The 23,697-nt window shown below is 42.6% G+C and overlaps 1 protein-coding gene across 10 annotated transcripts in view; it reads left to right on the top strand.

The window, feature by feature from the left end:
- Positions 1 to 23,697, top strand: part of ZFPM2 (zinc finger protein, FOG family member 2) — a 462,794-nt gene that overhangs the window by 155,933 nt on the left and 283,164 nt on the right. Inside the window, exon 1 of one of the 10 annotated variants that reach the window (XM_081918679.1) lies at positions 20,567 to 20,702. The exons of the other annotated variants lie outside the window; for them this stretch is intronic. The gene's annotated coding sequence lies outside the window, so the exon portion shown is untranslated. Of the gene's footprint in view, positions 1 to 20,566; positions 20,703 to 23,697 lie in introns of those variants that run through there. 10 annotated transcript variants of the gene reach the window in all.

The following is a 23,697-nucleotide window of genomic DNA, read 5'->3' as shown; positions in this document are numbered from 1 at the left end:
TTCCTTATTTATGCAGTAAGTAATCCTCTATATTGCCTCTTTCAGTAGTGTCAGGGTTTCTGGGAGAGAGGAGGAGATGACAGAGGAGACGGAGAGCGAGTGGGAGGAGGGGCAGAAGGATGAGGAAGAAGATGACGGAATTCTAAGGGAATCCACGAGTCTGAGCAGCGAGTCAGAGGATTCTCAAAAGGGGGTTACCTTAATCAAGCAAAAGGGAGGAGAAGGGAGAAGCGGAGAGGAGCCCAGTGGAAGACAGACGCAGCAAGAGGCGTCTCAGCTGGAACGGAGTAAAGGGGGTGGAGTCGTCAGCCTCTCGGAGGGAGCAGGATTAGGAGAGAACAGAGAAAGGGGGTTGGAGCAAGGTGTTCAGCCGGAAAGGGTGGAGAGCAGAACAAAGGGTGGTGTAGCGGTCGAAAGAAAGGTCAGGAGCAACGTACGCGCGCCAAGTTCAAACGTAGAGGCGCGCGGAAGTGGAGAGAGCTCAGGGGAGGAGCCCGGCCCCAAAGCCAGAAGGAGGGGGGAAGAGGCGGCAGAGGATTCAGCCTCAGGCGAGTCACGGAGAGAGGGAACCCAGGGGGGCAGGAAGACCCTGCGGAAAAGAAAGGAGAGGAAGAGGTGGTCTAGAGCCAGGCTATTAAGTTGGTGTGGAAGAGGGGAGGAGTCAGAGGGGACTTCAGCGGTCTAACGTGACAGACGTACGGCCACAATGCTGAACTGTATGAGAAGCAGAAATCTTCAATAAACTTTTCCTGTAAATAAACTGCAACGGAGTGAGGTCTCTTGTGAGCTGGGACCCATCCTGGGTGGCCGTGACAGTAAGTCCCCTCTCTGAAAGCAAAAATTTTTTTTTTGCGAAGCTCACGAACGGGAGCAGCCATGAGCGCTGAGGAGCAGCTGGTTGCACTGCGGGATCAGGTTACCGCTCTCACATCGGCAGTCATTGCTTCGCAGAAGAAGAATGACGACTTGGAGAAGACGTGCCAGGATTTGCAGGCAAGGTGGGAACACGCGGACAGGGCGGGGGCCCCAGGATCCAGAGCGGAGGGCATTGCGCTTGGACGGCGGGGGGGTGCCCTGGTTCCGCATTTTAATGGCAACTTGCAAGACTATCCCAATTTCAGAGCGGACGTCGTGTATGCACTGCATTTACTCCGTCACGATTTTAAAGATGAGGAGGAGAAAGTGGGGTTCATTGTTTCGCACCTGCATGGGGAGGCCAGGGCTTGGCTACGCAATCTGTGGCGCGAAGATGGACCGGCCCGTCGCAATTCAACTGCGTTCATCAAAGCGATGGATTCTTGTTTTCAATCCTCTGTGGATGTGGACATTGCGCGCCGTCAAATGCACGGGCTGAGGCAGGGGAAAGCGACTGTGCGCCAATACCACTCTAAATTTTTTGCATTGCTCACCGCCTTAGATTGGCCAAAGGACAGTAAACCGGTCAGAGATCTTTTTTGGGAGGGATTGAGCCCCCCCATCAAGGATGAGATCGCTAGGGGGGACAGACCCCAGACCCTAGAAGACGTGGTGCAACGGGCTTTAGCTATTGGAATTCGACATGAGGGACGTCCGTGGCACGGGGAGGACGGGCCCCAAGCGCGTGCGCAAGCGAGGACTCTCCCTTTTGTGCACAGGGATTTCAGCCGTGCGCACCCCTCGCCAATGGGGAAGGACAGCGAGGAGCCAATGGAGATTGGTGGTGCTAGGGCTCAGAAGCCATCCCAGAGCCCTGTCCCTGGTGCAGCCAAAGCGAAGCCTCCTAGAGGAACCAGGAAGTGTTACATCTGTGACAGTGCGCACCATATGGCGAAAGAGTGCCCCCAGAGGCTCCAGAAGCACACTGCGGCACTGGCAACTGTGACAGCAGAGGTGCAACCAGGGGAGCGACTTCAGGGAAACGACAGTGCCTGGCTGGAAGCAGAGCTCCTGGGGCTCAGCCAGGCGGATCTGTAGACAAGCCCCCAGCATCGCCGCAGAGCGTGGACCCTTTGCCTCCCAAACCGGCAGTTCTGCTCACAGCAACACTCCAGCTGCCTGATGGGAGACTCCTCGAGGTTCCAATAACGATCGATTCGGGAAGCAACGCCGACTTCGTGGGACTGCAGTTCGTTAAGCAGCACAACATGGCGCTCCTGCCTGCAACGACGCCTCTGAACGTGGTCACGGTAGACGGCAGGAAGTTGCTGGGGGGGCAAGTGGTGCAGCAAACCCCTCCCATGCTGATGCAGATTGGCAACCATCGAGAACTTATTAGTTTCAATGTCACCCACTTATCGGACACGCCCATCGTGTTAGGCATGAGTTGGCTGGAGAGGCACAGTCCCGCGGTTGCGTGGTATCAGCGGCAGATCACCTTTTGTTCATCGTATTGTGCTCAGCATTGCTTTCAGACCGATCAGGGAGGAGAAGCCGAGCAGCAGTTGCATCTGGGTATGGTGCAAACAGTGCCTCACAAGTACCAGGACTTCTTGGAGGTTTTCTGTGAGAAGGAAGCTGACAAGTTGCCGCCTCACAGACCTTACGACTGCGCGATTGATTTAGTGCCAGGGGCGCAACTGCCTGCTGCCAAGCTGTACTCCATGTCGGAGGACGAAATGCAAGAGCTTCGGGAGTTCATAGACCATAACCTCAAGCGCGGTTTCATCCAGGAATCTAAAGCAGCGGGAGGCAGCCCTGTTTTCTTTGTGAAGAAGAAAGACACGCCCCAAAAAAGGCTTATAGTGGATTACAGGTTCATAAACAGCTTGACTAAGCCCAAAGCTTTCCCCATGCCCAAGATTGACGACCTTTTAGCGACCGTCAGGAGGGGCAAGATTTTCACCAAGCTGGACCTACGTGGAGCTTACAATCTCATCCGCATCCGGAAAGGAGATGAGTGGAAGACCGCCATGTTCACCCCTCTGGGCACATACGAATACAGAGTCATGCCTTTCGGCCTCCAAAATGGCAGCCACGTTTTTCAAGCATTTATGCACCACGTGCTAGCAGGTCTCCTCTACAAAAAGTGTGTCTGCTTTCTCGACGATATCCTGATTTTCTCGGAATCGCCGGAGGATCACGATAAGGACGTGAGGGAGGTCCTGCAGAGGCTGAAGGAACACAGGCTGTACGCCAAGTTGGAAAAATGCCAGTTTGATGTCAGAGAGGTTGATTTCCTTGGCTACAAGTTGTCCGACGAGGGACTGGCCATGGACAGGGCTAAGGTTCAAGCGCTGTTGGACTGGAAAAGCCCTCGAAATCGGAAAGAGGTCCAGAGGTTCATCGGCTTTGCCAATTTTTACCGCAAGTTTATTAAAGGCTTTGCGAACGCGACGGCGGCTATCACTGACACCCTCAGTTCCAAGAAGAAGAAGTTCGTCTGGACCGAACAAGCGGAGCGGTCCTTCCGGACGCTTAAGGGTCTTTTCGCCTCCGAAGAGCAGCTGCTCCACGTGAATCCCGGCAGACCCATGCGGGTAGAGACCGATGCGTCAGACAGAGCGGTTGGGGCCGTTCTTTTGCAAGAGGATTCACAAGGCAACTGGAGACCGGGTGCGTTCTACTCCCGGAAGCTCAGCAAGACGGAGCGCAATTATACCATATGGGACAGGGAGTTGTTGGCCATTCATGCAGCTTTCAAAGCGTGGCGACACTTCTTGATAGGAGCCAAGCACACGGTGCAGGTCCGCACGGATCACAAGAACTTAGAGTATTGGCGGACGGCTAAGTTGCAGACCCAGCGACACATGCGCTGGGCGGAGTTCTTCGCGGACTTCGACTTCAAAATAGAATACATCCCAGGAGACTCCAATGTTATTGCAGACGCGCTATCCCGAAAGCCGCAATACTTGGAGGAAGCAGCTCCAATCGCAGCAAAGCACATTTTCGCACCGCAGGCGTGGACGTGCGCTACCATCGCAGTCGACCTGGACGCGGTGCGACGCGCGTTGCAAAGGGATCAGTTTGCACAGTCTAAGATGGAGGAGCTACGCGGAGGGTCGCGAGACAACGATGAGTTTCACTTGCAAGATGGACTTTTGACTCGTAAGGGTGCCCTTTACGTGCCCACCGACGAGCTTCGAGCCAAGGTTCTGCAACAATTGCATGACGCCCCTAGTGCAGGCCATTTCGGCAAAGAGAAGACGATGGAGTTGGTGGCTAGAGACTTTTGGTGGCCCCAGATGAGAGGAGAGGTGGCGGACTACGTCGCCAGGTGTGATATCTGCCAGAGGTCCAAACCAGTGCACCAGAAGCAGGCGGGATTGCTAGAACCGCTGGAGACACCGCAGCAACCGTGGGAGAGGGTAGCGTTGGACTTTGTTACAGACCTGCCCAGCTCCAGAGGTAAGACGGCGGTGTTAGTGGTGGTGGACTTGTTCACCAAGATGGCGCACTTCATCCCTTGTGCCAAGGTGGCGACGGCAGAACAGACCGCAAAGCTCTTCATCGATCACGTCTTCAGAGTGCATGGACTTCCGCAGTCCGTCTTGTCCGACAGGGGGCGCCAGTTTGTTTCCACTTTCTGGCGAAAGCTTCTGGGCATCTTGCACGTCAAAATCAACCTGACATCGGCGAGGCATCCACAAACCAACGGTCAAGCGGAGAGGGTCAACGCGATCATGCAGCAGTACCTGCGGTGCTACGCCAACCAGCGACCTGCGGCGTGGGTGGACTATCTGCCGATGGCTGAATTCGCCTACAACAACACGAAACACGCATCCACCGGGGTGACGCCTTTCTTCGCGAACAATGGCCGTCATCCCAGGACCTTCCCGAGATTTGCGGCACCAGGAGGGGGGGGGCCTCAAGATGCCGACCAGTTTGCAGCGGAGTTGCAAGAGGTGCACGAGGAGCTGCGGAGACATTTGGAGCTGGCAAAACAGGCGTATAAGGTGCAGGCCGATAAGCACAGGAGGGCGGGAGAGGACATCCAGGTTGGGGACTGGGTGTGGTTAGCAGCCCACGCGATGCCGGCCAGGTCATTGGCCAAGAAGAAGTTAGGACACAGGCAGCTAGGGCCATATCAAGTTGAGGCTAAGATCAATCCGGTGGCTTTTCGTCTAGCCCTTCCGGAGGGTTCCAGGGTGCACCCGGTCTTTCATAGGTCGGTGCTCACTCCCTACAAAACCCCACACAGGTTTCAAGAGTCAGGAGCACCCCCAGAGCCACGTAGGAGGGCGCCTGAGAGGGGGGAATCGCCAAGACCAGAACCTCTTAACGAGGTCACAGAGATACTGGACTCGAGATGGGGGGAGGAGGGAGTTGAATATTTTCTCGCCAGGGAAGGCACTCCGGCCTCTGCCAATAGCTGGGTGCCGGGTTACGCGTTGGACGAACCCCTGTTGAAGGAGGAGTTCCATGCACTTTTTCCGCACAAGCCCATGCCCGAGGAGTATTTTGATGATTGACTTTTCACGCCCACTTTGTCGGACAGCACGTTCGAGGGTTTCTCCTCGCCCGAGGGCCATACGCCCGAAACAAGCCCGACCAGGGATCCGAGACTGGGGGGGGAGGAGACAGGCCCTTGTTGGTGGGTGGATCAGCCAAGGGAGGCATGGAGTCAGAGATGGATGGTAGGTCCTTGGCAGGCAGCGCCAGGAGAAACAGTGATGGAGGAAGAGACTGTGATGTCTTTGGGTGGGGAACCCGAGTTCGAACACACATATACGGAGCTGCCAGAGGAGAACGTTGAAGTGGACAACCTGTATCCTGAACCGACCCCGGAAGAACCACGTTTTCCTCAACCTGCACCCGGCGAGCGGGAGGGGGGAAGGGGGGGCTTCGAGGGGGGGATGGATGTCAGGGTTTCTGGGAGAGAGGAGGAGATGACAGAGGAGACGGAGAGCGAGTGGGAGGAGGGGCAGAAGGATGAGGAAGAAGATGACGGAATTCTAAGGGAATCCACGAGTCTGAGCAGCGAGTCAGAGGATTCTCAAAAGGGGGTTACCTTAATCAAGCAAAAGGGAGGAGAAGGGAGAAGCGGAGAGGAGCCCAGTGGAAGACAGACGCAGCAAGAGGCGTCTCAGCTGGAACGGAGTAAAGGGGGTGGAGTCGTCAGCCTCTCGGAGGGAGCAGGATTAGGAGAGAACAGAGAAAGGGGGTTGGAGCAAGGTGTTCAGCCGGAAAGGGTGGAGAGCAGAACAAAGGGTGGTGTAGCGGTCGAAAGAAAGGTCAGGAGCAACGTACGCGCGCCAAGTTCAAACGTAGAGGCGCGCGGAAGTGGAGAGAGCTCAGGGGAGGAGCCCGGCCCCAAAGCCAGAAGGAGGGGGGAAGAGGCGGCAGAGGATTCAGCCTCAGGCGAGTCACGGAGAGAGGGAACCCAGGGGGGCAGGAAGACCCTGCGGAAAAGAAAGGAGAGGAAGAGGTGGTCTAGAGCCAGGCTATTAAGTTGGTGTGGAAGAGGGGAGGAGTCAGAGGGGACTTCAGCGGTCTAACGTGACAGACGTACGGCCACAATGCTGAACTGTATGAGAAGCAGAAATCTTCAATAAACTTTTCCTGTAAATAAACTGCAACGGAGTGAGGTCTCTTGTGAGCTGGGACCCATCCTGGGTGGCCGTGACAAGTAGCATCTTCATGCATGAAAACATTGTCAATAAGCACCTGATCAAGCCTGAGCAAAAAGCTCAGTTCAATTCTGGCTTTTGGCTTGGCTAATTAAATGGCTGTTTACAGAGTTCTTTTAAAACATTTGTGCAATTACAGTTACTTCCTCAGACACTTAAGTATTACAGTGATGTGGCCTTATGTTGAAATAATTGGCATATTTTTGAATACATTTTTCTTTTAAAAAATCCTTCCTAATCAATCCTTTTCGTTCTTTTAAACTGGAAGTCTTATTTCAGTTTATGGTCTGTTTTCTTTGGCTGCACATAATTATAAAGTTAAGAGGAAGAAAAGTAGTTGCTTTTGGAAGGGGTACATAAAATAAGATGAGATATATTAACTAAAATTATCCTGGATATTCAGGCCACACGATACAGAGATAGCTCTGGGGAGTAGATACTGGCCTGGTTTAGTGTGCAGATACAATGCTTTTGGTATGGAAGTTTTCTGCTGTCCCACTTTTCCCATCTGCCTTGAGACTTTGACAAAATGGTGGCAACCTATGCTTTATTAAAAAAATCCGTGTTTGAATTCCATCTGTGACAGTAAACAGGCCTTCCAGAGGGCAAGAAGGATTTCCCCCATGGCTGTACCTGATTGCTTTGTGCATCTGTTGGTTAATCTAAAAACTGAACACTCATGCTGCAGCAAAGAGCTTGAATTCTAGAAATATTTTCCCCTATTATTTGTGAAAGAAACCCATCAGGCAGGCTTTTATAAGTTAAAATAGGGGAACATCTGTGTAGCTCATTACTTTGTATACAGTGACCACAATAGTAGCTCATATATGCAAGGAATGCATGTGCAGTTTATATTTTAAAAATGTAACATATGTACCATATTCCATATTGGAGGACGTGAAAATGCTTTTCATTAATAGATTAGATACTGGTAGCATGGTGTAGCAGTGTAGCAAAACACAAACTGTTTTGCATTCATTAATGGCTCACAGAACAGCTGTGGAATTTTTTATGTTGTCCATAAGGTGCGCTACTGTGAAAAGTAGGTTTCTGTTTATTTTTCCTTAGCCCAGAGAAATACTTAGCAGTATATTAGGGTGTTTATATAAGGTTATGACTGTTAGGCTTATTAAAGTATAGGGTACAAGTTGGCTTCTATTATTTTAAAGAAGCTTTCTATGATTATTCCATAAGGTCGCTTTTTGGTCAGAATTCTTATTAGAACTTGTTGGATCTGAGACAGAATGTTGATATTTAACCTTAGACCCCAAGCAGCCGCAGTCAAAATACAACCTCAGGCTGCAGTCCTGTTTACACTTATCTGGGGTTAAGCCCCACTCAATGCAGTAGAACTTATTTTTGGTGAAATATGCACAGGCTTACTCAACATTGTGCAGGGGCCAAGAAAATAAATGGCAATTGTGTCTGATTTAGAATTCATTTACATTGCACCGTCTGTTGTGCAAGAAGAAGAAATGTAAAGACCTTCAAGTGTGTCTCTGTGGCTTAAATGTACTTGAATTTCTTGGCGCACATTTGCTCGATGAAATACTATTTGTTTAGTAAAATGCATTTTAATATGGAATTAATATAGAGTAAATGGCACTAATGTGAATACAGTATTATTGTCTGACAATAATAATATAGCCTAATAGTTATTTGAGACTCAGAGAATAATCTGATGGCACATGACATGAATGAGCTGCCGAGACGAAGGAGTCTGATCCTGAGAAGTATCCAGGTGTGAGATCGCTTCCCAAGCCGTCACAAGCTCCTCGGCGGAATAGTGGAATATAAATTTTAACAAATTATATTACTTACAAGGTTATAAATGAGAACTCATTCTCTGTATTAAAAAACCACACATTTTACTTTGTGTTTTTTTGTTTGTTCATGAGCTGTCTGTTGGAAATAGAACAAGATGAAAAACTCTTGACTAAGGGCTAACAATTCTAATGTAAAAGGCACAGGGCCTTTGTCAACATATATTTGAAAGATACCAGTAGGGTGACCATCAAGTGAGCAGTTGACTTTGCAGGAGTATGGGTTTATTTTGCTCTCACAAGTTTTATGCACATGAGATCCCAGTGAATTTCAGTGTGGAAGTTCAAGGTGGAGGGGGGAATCAGATGTTGAAGGAGGGTAATTTTAGATGATGCATCTGTGCTGGTGTGAGTAACTGAGAAAGCACATAGCAAAACATACTGTGGAAAAAAAGAAAAGTATTTATTATTTTATTAGTTATACAAATTTGCCTGTATTTGATGATTCTGATTTAGTTTAGGACAGAATATGAGACATTACTATTGATCTTTAGTTATCATGGAAGATATGCACTAGTTTGGTATCCATTTTTGGCAAGAAGAATTATGAGAATCAAGATGTCTTGGAACATCAAAGTACCATGATGTAGGGATGCTGTTCGTCTGACTTCTGGAAATTAGCCCCCAAAAGTCCGAAGTCCAAAGCTCTGCTATAATATGTGTATGTATACCAGTTTCAACCCATAGGAAGTGGTCCTAAGCAACCATTAAGTTTTATGCTAACAAGGAATGCTTATTTTTCCGCTTTGAAGAACTAATATTATTTGGTTATTTCTTACAAAACCTTTATCAGTATTGTACAACTCTGTGCTAAGTAATATTGTAAAATAATTTTAGCATGACAAGTTATTTCTGCTCAGTCGCTATACTGAATCTTTCTACTCACCCCACACATAGTTTAATTGTGGCTTTTATTTTATTACATAGATTTGCATTGGTCACTGTGGAGTATATATTTATGCTGGTTGAGCTTCAGTTGATTTTCATATTCAGCCTTCACTCCCCTTTTCCAGAAGCCTACTGTGAACATTTTCTCATTTTGATTACTTACTGTTTTTCTGTTTATCTGTTTACTATAAGGCTTCTCAATTTAAGATGATTATTGAATTGTATGACCTGTATGGGCTGGGGGTGGGGTATTCATCTTTTGGCATCTTGTTATTACCTTTTTTAGATGGAAAAAAAAATTCCTTCCAGTAGCACCTTAAAGACCAACTAAGTTAGTTCTTGGTATGAGCTTTCATGTGCATGCACACTTCTTCTTTTTTAGATGTTTACAGTTAGGCTTTTTTGCATCAGCTGGTCTTCCTTGAATTTTTCCTTGAGTTTTACACATTAATGATATGGTGTTCTCGTACATCCAAAACAGCCGATAAAATGGTAAGAGTGATCCTGGGCTATACCACTTTATACTGCCAGGTGGGTAGTTTTCTGATACATTTCATATCAGAAAAAATGCTACTCTAGTACTGACAGCTAAATTTTCTTTTGAAATACTGTGCTTATCTTACTACAAAAGATGCACCATCTGTAGGTGGCCACCCTATGACATGTATATCCGAAATGTTAGACAGGATCAGAAAGGACTAAGGATCTGTCTAAAATATTATAGAGTTGGAGCAGAAGGTGTCCTTCTGTCTTCTGTTCTGCACTGTTGCCTGCTTCCTGGTTCAGTAGACAAAATGGCCAGTGGCGGCATTATTTAAAAAATAGGCAGGGAGTCCATTTCAGGATGGGAAAGTATGCCTGAAAGAGAGAAAATTAGATATTTCACATTAATGATCCTAACCCATCTGCTCATAATATCTTACAGAGAGTCCTCCTGGATCAGACCAAAGACTCACTTGTTCCAGCATCCTCTTTTCACAGTTATGCATTGAGATGCCTGTGACAATAGCACTCTCCCATTTGTGACCCCCAGCCTTTGATATTGGAGGTAGTAGCCAGTGGTCACTTTATCTGTTATGTAACTGCCTAATCTTTTTAAAAAGCACTCAGTTTGGTAGCTTTCACTACTTCTTGTGGCTGTAAATTCCATAGTTTAACTAAATGTTATGTGAAGAAATACTTATTTTCATCTGTCCTGAATCACCCAATATTCTGCTCCATTGGTTAATAATGAGTTCTAGTATGACAAGAGAAGGAGAAAAAATTATCAGAAATAAATTCTTTTCAGATTGATGGGATTAACAATAGGGTTGCAGCCTTCTTTTAATGTCCAGTTTAGGATTCTGTTGTAGTTTATATGGTAAAATGCCTTTTCTAAGTAACAACAGGGGTTAAAGCAGGTCTGACTACCTTTCTATGAAAATCACACCAAGGCACACCAAGGGAGCACGCCAAAAGTCTCTTTGGGCTTTACTCCATTTAATTATGAAGTTTTACACTACTGTACTAGCCTGATGAAGTACAAGCTAGGAGCTGTTTATCATCTCAGCTGTTTGTGTGAAGTACTAGGCAACTACTAGTATACTTTGTAGTTCTGATGTAACAGGTTTTTGTTTTTATCATTAGGAGTTTTGTTTGCTTATTGCTTTAGAAAAAATGCTTTTATAACTCTCCTCTTGTTTGTTTTCTTTTCTTGCAAATGTTCATAATGCATTAAGTCTGTTTATTTTTAAAAAACATGGGTTTGGTATTTGCTGTTTAAAGAACTATTTAGACTTCTAGTCCTTTGATACTACCTTTTAGTCATACAGGTTGACTTTAAGAAAGCTGGTTGCATGTGTTAATTTATGTCCAACGGTCCAACAAGTGGTCCAGGTGCAGGTTCTGTGTTAAAGTACTCTTAGGGCCCACTTGGTATGAAAAGTTGGAATGCCCTGATTTATGCTATTCTTATGGGCACATGTACATACTTTGAGCTGCTAGCCCCATGTTCCTGAAGTATGGGAACTGCTCCGCGTTATCATCCCTATAAAGCTAAATTCCTGCCACATAGGATTTTGATCTCTTTAGTCTCACCTAAGACTAGCTTTTACAAAGGACTCGGAGGGCCTTAGGAAGAAGAAAAAGACAGAAAGTTGGGAGTGGCTAGGATCAGGGAAGAGTATCATTTCAAGTTGAGTTGCTGGCAGAAATCAGTTTGATTTTCTGATGTGAATATCATTCTGCTGGCATTTCCCCTAAATCTTCCTTGTGTCCAACTCTGGCCAATTTATTTTCCATGGTGGGGTGGTAGAAATTGGATATATACATATATTATTGTACAAGCTAAGTGGAGGGGAAAACAGAGACAGAATGCACATCAAGTAGACACGTGAATATGGATGTCTGTCTGTCAGCACTGCATTCCTCTTAATGAGATGTACATAGTCAAAAAACTTGGAAGGGATCTCAGGTCAAGTCTCAAGATACAGTCTGCTGCATATTTGACTGTGCATCCTTCTGTCAACCAGTGACCATGCATGTATCACCCTACTGATATAATTTGTGCCAGTTTGCATAATTCCTTTTTAAGAGGGAGAAGCCAACAGCAATGTCTGCTTGTGCGTAAGTTATTCATGAAATAAAGGAAATCTGATATATTTCCCAAACTCTCCACATATATTTAAGAGTGTAGAGAAGCAAAGTCTGAGCAAAGTCTGAGGAAATTATGTAACAGATACTACACATTTCTAGTTTTAATATTTGCTGACTCATTTAGTCAGATTCAAATATTTTTGTTTTCTTTGAGAATTACAATTATTATTTTTTAAAACCATTTTAACACCCAAAAGTAATGCAAACAGGGGCTTTAAAATCTGCTGGTTTAAGCTGCTTTCTGGTGCACAGTTGTGCCCTTCTAAAGCCAAAAATGAAAAAGGTATATAAAATATTTTGTGAAGAGCTGGAATTACTCAGCTGGTCTTGAAGACTGGCATTTAAAATAAGGAATATGATCATCCCATGAAAAACAGCTCAAAAGGTATCATGTACTTAGAAAAGTGCAGTATGGAACAGCAGTTTGTTTCCAGATGAAAAACATACCCTTTTTACAGAAACCAGGAGGTTTCCTTTAGGTTCTTCTTCCTCTTGCTGTTTCCAACGGATTTTCCCAGATCACTTCACTGCCACCTTTTAACTTCAAATTGTATCCACTTGTTCAGGATCCTGGTAGATCCTGGTAGATTTTGCCCATTGGATTCACAACCTTGTCCTTTGTGATTGGCTGGCATTTTGCAGCCTTCAGATTGACCAGGCCTAGAAATCTGGTTTTTCAGACTAATTGCCTCTGATTGTGAACCTGCAAAGCTCGCTTTTCCACAGACATACACAGCCTTCCAGCACAGCAGTGCTACTGCACATCACATTACCTAAAATGATGGAGACTAGAGAAGCCTTGGACAGCCTTGGAACATTGTTAAATGTTCCTGGAATTGCAGGAAGGGTGATCCCCAAGTTGTGATACCTGTCTTGTCATGACCTTTTATGTGCTTAGAACCCTCTTTGGATAGAAAAGGGAATAGGATTTACAACATTGACCCATGCGATTGGCTGACAGTCTGAAGCCTCCAGATTGACCTAGCTTAGAAGTCTGGCATTTTCCCCTTTACTTAACAGAGCACTCATACCTGTACTTCATCCTCAGTCTCTTCCTTCTTAGTTCCCATCACTGGCCTCAGGGACTCAGAAGAAGAGGTTGCACTGTCCACATCTAGATCTGTGAGTGGCTACTTTTGGTCCTGCCCTGCCCCTGCCCCTGCCTCCCTTACTCTGACTCCACGTGAATCCCCAAACTGATCTAGATTATGAAGTCTAACTTGTACATTTTATATGAAGTACTGAAATAGCATGCATTCCACCTTTTAAAAAAATCTTCATATGCATGCGATAAAACAAGTTCCCTCAAGGGAAGCAGAAGGGGTTTATTCTTATCCATTACAGTGAAATCTCATAGTTTCAAAGAGGATCTAATTAAAAAACAAAAACAGTTCTTTTCGGTTAAGGTTACATTCTAACTGAGCTGATTAATGGCGGTTAACAAATGCTTTTTAAATTACTTATCAAAGTGAATTACTATTAATATATTAATATTAAATAGTTTTGTCTGTCTTATACAAAACATGTGTATAACAATTCTGCAATCCATCACAGAGCTAGGTGCACATAAATCCTATCAATTTCATTGGGAATTAACTGCAGTCCTAAACACATTTACTTAGACGTTAGTCCCATTGAGCTCAAGGGGCTTACACAATATTATGTGTTTTTAGAGCTGTGACCTAGGGCTGAAATACTTAGTTTAAAGTATTAATTTTGAGCAATCGTGTTTAGGATTGGGCTGCTAGATTGCAGCTAATGGCCACAATCCAGTACCATCTACATGTTTTAACCGATAGCTAACTCAGTTTCCCAGTTTCCCGTTTTCCATAGTTTATAAAAGAGGAGACTTGATTGTCATTTGAGCATCCTGTTATTTAAAATCTTCGAGGTTGGTCTTGTTTGCATTGTGTTCCCATGCTGGTTCAAGAAAATAAGGTTAAAATGTTGGCAAATAATTTATAATTATTATTTATTTGAAAGATTTATACCCTACCCCTTTATTAATCCTTACACCAAGACAGAAACTAATAAATTAGACAATATTAATGTATACATCAACAATAAAACAATAACCAAACTCGGTATAGAATAAAAAAGTGAAATAACTTTATTGTGTTGAAATTAAAAGTTTAAAGATTTGGACTACAATGTCCTAGAGACCAGATATCACGATAAAATGAAAGATACATTATTGTGTTTGAAATAAGTTAACAAATTGCTGATGTTTTGAATGTACAGAGAATGCAGGGTTCGGAAGATGGGGGAAGTCCACTAGATCTATGGAAATTTGTAATTGGAAGTTGGATTTTGTATTTCATAAACTCAATAAAAAATTATATTAAAAAAAAAAAGAATAAAAGAGTGAGACATTTAAAATACTGGAGATTTGTGGAAGAGCTTTGTCCTTGAGCTATAACAACATTGGTTAAGGGGAGGGCATTTCACAAATGTGATGCTGCTACCTACATTTAGGGTCAAACCACACACTTCATTAAAACATATGCTTGCCTGTAAAGTGGGGATGGAAGGTCTGCATTTTATATCAAAGTGAACACAGAGAGCAAAATCTGACCCCTCTCCAGCACCTTACCTTGTTGCATTTGTCTTCTCTGAGCCTCGGATTGGATATGATGTGATGGGATAAGAAAACTTAAAGTAAGACCTCTAGAACATGGTGGGATCTGTCCTTATCTATTTCTTAATTTATTTTTCACTCATATATACTGGTAAGTCTTTTGCATTCAGAAAACTTTGATTAGTTCCTATGGAGCATGCATTCCAGGCAGTCATCAGGTTCACACTACTTCACTTCAACATGCATTAAGAACTCCCAGATCATTTGAATAATACAGTATTATCCATGCACTTTTATAAATTCTTTTTAAAAATGGCTTCAGAACTATTTATTATTATGATTTTCACAGTGTTTTGATTTTCTTCATCAGTAACTTTTGATTTGTTAGTTGCTCTGAGAATCCTGCAAGGTTGAAGAGATAAGATAAGATAAATTTATTGTATTGTCCGTATATACACAGTATACACAACAACGAAAATCAAACACCCAAAGACCGGGTTCACATACACATTTGCACGTATCTCCAACACTCTCATCCTATTCAGACATAATCTATAAAACATAACATAATCCAGAATATAACATAACATATTAAAGGCATAACATAACCTAAAACCTATCTCATTCCTTCCTACTCCCTGCTTGCTATTTCTTGCAACTGGCCCTGAGATCATTATTTAGTGCAATCAGAGCTCTTGGATAGAAACTATTCAGAAGGCGTGTGGTTCGTGTTTTCATTGTCCTATATCTTCTGCCCGAAGGCAACAGTTCAAAGAAGTTGTGAGCAGGATGGGTGGGATCTCTCAGGATATTGTGTGACTTCTTCAAAGTGCGAGACGTGAAGATCTCATCCAGGGTTGGTAGTTGGAGCCCAGTAACATTCTGGGCAATTTTAATTATTCTCTGTAAAGCTTTTTTATCCATTTCAGAGCTGCCCCCATACCACAATAATATACTATAGGTTAAGACACTCTCGATGGTACTGTGATAATAGGACAGAAGTAGGTGCTGAGATAGATTCAGTCCCCTGAGCATTCTCAGGAAATACAACCTCCCCTGCACCTTCCTCTCAACCATATTAATATTTGCAGTCCATGAGAGGTCCTCAGAGATATAAATGCCCAGGTATTTAAAACTACCAACCCTCTCCACCTCCTCGCCATTTATGTGCAATGGTAAAAATACACTTTTCTTTCTCCTAAAGTCAATTATGAGTTCTTTGGTTTTTTTGGTGTTAAGCACAAGATTGTTTTCTTTACACCATTGAATTAACCCCTGTACTTCTTTCCTATAAGCAGTCTCATCGTTCTCACTAATGAGCCCCACCACTGTTGTATCATCCGCAAATTTGATGATTGTGTTGGACTTATACAGTGGGGTGCAATCAAATGTGTACAGGGAATAGAGAAAGGGACTTAGCACACATCCCTGAGGGGCTCCTGTGCTTAATACTAGAGTAGAAGAATAGTAAGGTCCCATTCTCACTGTCTGCGGCCTATCAGTCAGGAAATTCCTTACCCACAGACAGATCTTCTGATGTATACCCAAATTGGTCATTTTAAGGAATAACGACAGATGTTAGGGCTATTGGTCTATAGTCATTGAGAGATACCACCACTGACTGCTTGGGGACTGGCACTATAATCGATGTCTTCAGGCAGGTAGGGACAGAAGAGTCGGATATAAGCACAATAAATAAATGAACTACCTGCCCAATTAAATAAAATAGATACATTTAAGACATCTTAAAATATACTATTTACATGTTTAATCAACTGAGGTCTTTATTGTTCATTGTTTCATTGCCCTTTTCAGTTTTCATTCTATCTCATCCTTGCCAAATATATTTGGTAAAAAGGAGAATCTCCTTATATATTTTTATTCTGCAGAAGATGCAATGAAGTATTTAAAGGGGGTTCCATCTGCACTTTAGTTTACAAACATCCTTTGAACTTGTTTAATGTAGTTATCTTGCAAGTATCAGCAAACTCTGACCTAGCAATAAAAAAATAAAGGAATTGCTTTTTCTTTCTTTAAGTGTATTGTTTTGGGTTGATTGTGCCATTTAATTCTGGTGATCATTCCCCCTCTGGATGCAGCAGGCTTTAAGCCAAGTGAACTTTCAGTAGCAATTCCAATACATGAATGTTAAAATGAGAGTGATGTAAAATATGGATGCTAGTGTTTCTTTTTATATTTTGGAAGAGGAAATGTGATTAAGATATACTAAAAGGAAATCTATACAAATGCGGCAAAATTGTTAAAATATTCAAATATGCCATATTGTAACAAGGAAGCACAGTAATGCACTGAAATCAGCAATAGAACAGCTGTGTTTTAAAGGACAGTACTTTGAATGTCACTTGACAATTTGCTTTCAATTAGAAGTAATTTACAGGAAGATGCCCACAAGCTAATCTTTACAGGATAATTAAGTTCCATTTTCTTTACTTTTAATTAAAAAGCAGAAAAGATTTAGCTGATCCATAAAAAATGTTCTGTTTAAACATTCATCAGACTTCACACTCTTTTTTTGTTATTTGTTGTAGCAGATGTTATCAAAACTGCAGTCTGCTCTGTTTTAAACTCAGAATACTTGGTAAGTAGGATGCAGAGTTGCAGTAGGCGGGTACAGCTGAGGTATGAGCATTGAACATCTGTATTTTTATATAGTTCCCTGAATATTATTTTCATTACTGTGATGAAAAGTAAGTCAGGCGCCATCAATGTGTGCAGAAAAGTATATTTATGACAGATGCCTTGTTTTTATTGTAATTTATTTTCACTTTCCGCAACGTTAATACCATTAACGTATACCATTGATGTACTTTAGAAAATGTAAAAAACACATTCAAGCTAGAATTTTTTCTTAAATACTATTTTAGCTGTCTAAAAGCAAACTTTCATAGTTATCCTATTTTGTATATTTTTATGGTCCAACCCCAATACAGAGGTGCTTAAGGGAAGGAGGATTGACTTTCGTAGCAAAGCGATCTCATAAGCACATGCTGACATTACACATTTTTTTTCAAGGATGTTGTTATGTTACTACAGGCACTATAGCACCACAGTGATCTATGCAGATACTGTTTGTAGGATTCACCTAACCAGCCCCATCAGAGTATACCTGTTGAACTTAATAATATTAAGGCAGTAATGGCTAACTTAAGGTGGTTGATTTCAATGGGTCTACTTTGAGTATGACTCAATCAGATACCACTTAAAGTTTTTAATTGCAGTGTGCTTTGTGATCTTTGCTACACTCTTCGTCACAAAAATGTTATTTTCTGGTCACTGTTACTCCCATTTTGCAGTTATCAAGTCAGTATTCCTGGCTGAAGTGGAATTTGAACATAGTTCTATATGAGGTCAAACTACAACATGGTCTACTGCAATGCATTGGCTCTTTTGAAAGATAAGCAGAATGTACAGGTTGGAAAAGGGATTGTTGTTTGAACTCCCAGTATAAAATTTTGAATATGTAGTTCAAAGGCTTTTCCATCACCGTGCTGCACTATGAGGCACAGTGATGGCTTCCTACTTTTCTCAGTCTCCCAGGCCCTAAAGACATCTGAGATTTGGTACATAGCCATGCTGCTTGGTATCTGTTGGTGAAGTTGCTTGGTATCTGTTGGTGAAATTAGCCTACCTTTTCCCCAGAATGGGAATCAAGGTAGCTTACAGATCAAATAGAAACAGCTAAAAACATGGAAGAAACCTGCAGTGTCTTACTCTTGGAAATGAATTTGTTGCTTTGATCAGTTGTAGCACTCTTTGTATCTTATTGAAGGGCAGGTGTCTCACATCTTCTCCCTGTCATGTCTAGAATGTATGCATTTCTTAAGGTTGTGCTGGTGTAAGCAGGGAAGGCAGCAGCAGCACATTAGGGGAATTTTGTAGGGTGCATGCTTGAATTCACAAAAGTTAGCATTTTCATTATTCTTCCAAAACACTTTCTCAATTTAATTGTTCAGATAATGCAACATATAGCTCTGAAAATAATGGAATATGTACAGTTTGACAGGGCTTAGGATGTGTTTCAAGGGTTTCAGCGAGTTGGAACCAAATATTTCCTTCCATGAATAGAAGGGGCAGAGGCAGATTTAGAATATCCTGCAATGCAATTCAGGTTGTTCCGGAAGCCTTCCCAGCACTCCAGAACTTGGGGTTCAGGGGGTTACAGGAGGAATAGGATCCAATATATGAGAGTTCTCCATTCCTTGAGAAGACCTATGTTCATTAAATTCTGGCTCCAACCTCTATGGATTTTATTCATTTGTCTTAATAAAGGAATATAAGAATATTCTGTGACTTGAGGGGGAAACAACATTGGTCATTAATCTATTAATAATTGTATCCTGCTTAGTAACTAGGGATGGCATTTATGGGCCTCACTAAATATGGGCTCAATTCAAAGTGCTGTTTTGGACTTTTAAACCCATCATGGCTTGAGACCAGAGTATCTGAATGATACTTAAGATCCCTCTCATCAAAAGCCCTTCCTTGCCAACTGAGGTACCACCACCCATCCCTTTTGTCCAAGGAGGTCAAGGTACTGTACTTGATTCTATCTTTTCGCATTGTATCTTCACAACAACCTTGAGAAGTAGGTTAGGCTGAAAAAATATAACTGGATCAGGTCACCCAGTGAGCTTTATGAGTGAATGGGTGTTTGAACCTAGTTCTCCCAGGTGCTAATCTGACACTCTAACCACTACACCACACTGGTATGGTGGATGGCTGACAGGGAAAGGCATTCTCAGTTGTGGAGTGCTTTCCCTAGGGAAAGTTGCCTACTCTGATGCCACTTTGCAATTAGGATTATTTTTTCAGACCTTTCAATTTGATAGGTTTTTATATTGGCTGGGTTTGTTGTTTTTATGCTGCTTCTGGTAATTTTTACTGTTTTTAGTATATCTTTGTACATTTTCAATTTTCTGTGTAAGATTCATTTTTTATACTTTACATTTTGTGATTGGCCCAGAATATTTTACCGAAGGTTGGGGTATAAATTCCTCAAGCTAGCAAATATATAAATAAATGTTATCCTCAACAGTTAGGTTAATCAGGAGGTGGTGATGAGTCCAACGTTGTCCAGTAAGCTTCACAGCAAAGCAGGAATTTGAATCTTTTCCAGTTTTAGTGAAACAGTGTGGAGCAAGCTCATGAGGCAACTGTTATAAGCATTGCCATTTTCTTGGCATTGCAGTGATTTTATTTGATTGTATGAAGTGTATCTTTGCAAGATCAGACTTTATTTCAAGGCTTTGGGAATAAATTTTGCTCTCTTGAATGTATAGGTGAGCAATGCCATTTGATATAATAATCCTTAATTAAATGCAATTCCTCCAGCAAATGAATTGCTGGTAATAACTGTATTTAAAAATAACTTTGTATCCTAAATCTACCTTGTGCAGTTTTTCAATTTTGTGTTACAAGATGTCTCAAAGTGTGACTTGTCTGATTGGGGAAGCAGGGAAGTGGGAAGAGGGGGGGCTAATGGAATTCAGACAAGCAATAATTAGTAGGCCAGGAAGTAGGGCAATTTTAAAAATGATTCATGGCAAGTAGGAATGAGACATTTACATTCTAAGAATTAATTATGGGAGTTGTCTAAATTATGAGTGGAAAGCAGAAGTGCAGGGAATAGAATGTGGTTCAGAGACAATTTCATATATTACACTCTGTGCAAGAGATTAGTAAAGATTTTTCGATGCAGATCATTCATTAGAATACACTTTAGAAAGTGGAGTTTACAGATTTCATGCTTGCTAGACACACACACACACACACACACACACACACACACACACACGAGCCCATCAACTCAAGCCCATCACAAAATGGCAGCTTGAGGGTAGAACCAGTCAAAGAATGGCAGTTTGTGGAAGGACCAAGTAATAAAATAGCAATTCACAGGCACAGCCAATCATGATTATGAGTCATGTACTGGGGTGCCCTTACCTGTAAAAGTACAAATTCTTTTCAGAGTTACTGTAGAACAGGGATTCTAATGTTAAACTCTTAACGTGCAGCAGGAGGACTACAAAAAGCCATGGTCACAAGCCACTAATTTATGTTTCTGTTTTACAGCTGAGGAATGCTAAGGCTCAGATAAGGGATTAACCCAAAGCAAGCCACTGAATCCATGACAGAAAATTATCAATTTTGCTGGCTAGCAAGAAGTCTCAGCAATATACAACTTGAAGAATGAGCTAAAATTGTATGTTTGAAGTGAGTATCCTGTACAGCAATTCACTAAAAATGCTGTGGGTCTTAGGTCAACCCTGCAAAACAGTATCAAGAGAACTTCATTTTTCATTTGGAAGATAATCATTTCTGCTGTTAGCGATGTTCAGGGATAAGTGCCAATCCTTAAGTAGCCAAAATGGCACCATGCATGCACAAGAGAGAAAGATCAGGGTCTGCAGAAGTACAGATCATATTTAAGGTGCTACAACCCACTTAAGGGGGCAAGAAATCCCCCAAACAACATGGAAAACCAAGGACAAGGAATGGAATGGAGGGCATGCCTGTCTAGCTGGAACCCTGAGCAGGAGCACTCCACACTGGAATGTTTTGTTGTAGGTCTCAGTTGTTCCAAGTATAAACACCATCTCTCTCACATACACATCTATCAGACTCACACATGAGGAAACCTAAATGCACTCTTTTATCCTCTGTCACACGCATCTCCAGACAGACATGTGCATACTCTCTCTTACCTTCATATGCACATTCTCACAAAAGAAGAAAATGGCTAATCTGTACTCAATATTCTATCTCATGCACACACGCTATGACATGCAGACATGGGCTATAGACACACAGAGAGATGGAGGACATCAATTCACACTACTTACTTACTAATTCTATTGCTGCTACTGTTAGAATAGGATAGCGTAGGTAAGCAGGCAAGTAGTGCTGACCAGAGGGACAGACAAGAAGCAAGTGGGCTTTATTGACTGCCCACTGGGACTGAGCCAATTGAGCCATGCCAGCTGGGTGAGTAAATGAATTGGTGGATGGGCTGCCTAACATGAGCACAAATGCTTCTTTTCCTGCTGCTCCCACTCCCACTCCGAAGCCAGGGGAGATTTTGCAGGTGATTAAGCCCCAAACTCCTCCCTCGCATATTTCAACTAGCCTGTCTCCTCAGCCACATGCAAACTGGTGGCCTTGTGAGTATCCATGGGCCTGGCTTTCCTAATGTCCACTTGTTCCCTCCTTTGGCTAAACTAGGCAAAGGGATGGGCTTCTCTGAGCTAGAAAGGAAATAAGCTGTCAGTTGGCAGCAGCTGGCACAGACAATTCAAACTACAATCTTGGGCAGTAACTCCTGGGACTGGGCTCCTCCCCCCGTGATTATTATTATTATTGTTATTATATTTCTTTCTATCCTGCGTTTTCGCAGAATAGGACTCAAAGTGGCTTACACAAATTAAAACAACACAGATAAAATACAGAAAGCTAAAAACATATAAATGATAATAGTTTAATTCAAATATAATAGATTTAAAACAATATGAAAAGAAATTATTAATGTACAGATAGTAGAAAGATCACTATTAAAAGGCAGATCTCAGAGCCCAGGCAGGTTCATATGCGACAATATGGTTCTTCAGATAGCCTGGACCTAAACCTTTCAAGTAGCTAAAGTATGTGTGTGCACACATGCCAAAAAGAAGCAGTTGCCACTTCTGTGCAGACAACACATTTTAAAATGATAGAGATGAGCTAATAACAGACTTAGCAACATTTGTTGGTTCACCATAACCCAGCCAGCAGTTGACCGTGATTGCTGTTCTATTTGCTCCAGGATTAGAGTGTTGTGTCTATTGTAAGAGCGGAAGTCAGATTGCCTATCTAATCAAATATCATCTATGAAATATGTGCTTGGTATGTCTTGCTGGATTCGGATATTCTGAACAGAACCAAGAACAACAAATTTGGTTACTATCCAGCTAAAGTTATTTCTTATTGTTGTAAACTCGTGTGCTCTACTTATTTATTCTTGGTACAAAACTGATTATTTTACTGTTGTTTTGTCTAGCCATCTTTATAAACTGTAACAGACAGGGAGAGAACCCTTGACAAATATTTATTTTAAAGTAGAATTAAAGTGCCATAAGCCTAGTTTTGTATTTAGGGGGGTGGGAATGGTTGCCTCCATAAACTGCGACCATCAGATTTTCTGATATGGATTAAGAAGTTGTTTGGTAGTTTAGAATTCAGGGAACAATTTCTAATTAAAAAAAAACCAAGCATTTAGTAATGTGCTCTTGAAATGAGGAAGCTGCCCCAAACAGAAGGTGCTGGAGGCTTTTCTGTGGCTTATAGGTGGGTTTTGCAGGTACTTTGCTAAACATTTATTAATAGGGCAAACTTGGAACTTTCATGATAAGCAATTAAAAACAAAACAGAGTTGGTGGCATTTGCTAACTAATAAATTTGCTAACTATTTGATAGCTTTGTTATGCTACCTATTTGTATCATTAGTGCCTTTTTATGACAATCTTGTGCCTTATTTCCCTCCTGCCAAGAATATTTTTCTGTTTTAGGCGCATGACAAGAAATTTTAAGGGGGGGGCAGGATCAGAGGGAGTCTGGTGAGGACTATATAGGAAGGCCAGTTTGGATTCCTTCATGGTTAAGGAAGAGGATAAAGTGAGGCCTTGTTAGAGCAGCCACCTGGGGGGGGGGAGCATTCCCTGTTGCCTTTCCCTTTAAAGGTATAATATAGTTCTTGGAATCTTAACATAGAAACAATCTTCACATTCTGCCTCTCTTTAAATATTTCACCTTTTCATTCATGAAAAGAAATAATTGCACTTTTGCATATGGGACCCCTTTGATGAGATGTGCTCCTTTCTTTATGCTCATTCCTTATTTAAGAAGCTCATATAGTAAATCAGATGGACAATAATGATGGTACTTCAGCCATGCATTTCCCTCCAGAACCTTTGATTTTGCTATGACAGGCATTTATTTTCCTGTTCTCTAGCGTCCTATTTTCTTGGTCATCTTCCCGCCCCACCCACATGTTAATGACTCTCAAAATGGCATTGCGGGGTCTCTCTCTCTCTCTCTCTCTCTCTCTCTCTCTCTCTCTCTCTCTCTCTCTCTCTCTCTCTGTGTATGTGTCATTCTCTTTGTCAGAGATCTCTGCAGGAATTCTTCATTACTTCCAAGTAAGTGGTCCAATTTTCTTAGCACTTTAAAATAGTGT

The sequence above is a fragment of the Podarcis melisellensis genome, assembly GCF_964234715.1.
Source record: "Podarcis melisellensis genome assembly, chromosome: 7".
In the NCBI taxonomy this organism is placed as follows: domain Eukaryota; kingdom Metazoa; phylum Chordata; class Lepidosauria; order Squamata; family Lacertidae; genus Podarcis; species Podarcis melisellensis.
This window is presented reverse-complemented; position numbering and strand designations above follow the sequence as displayed.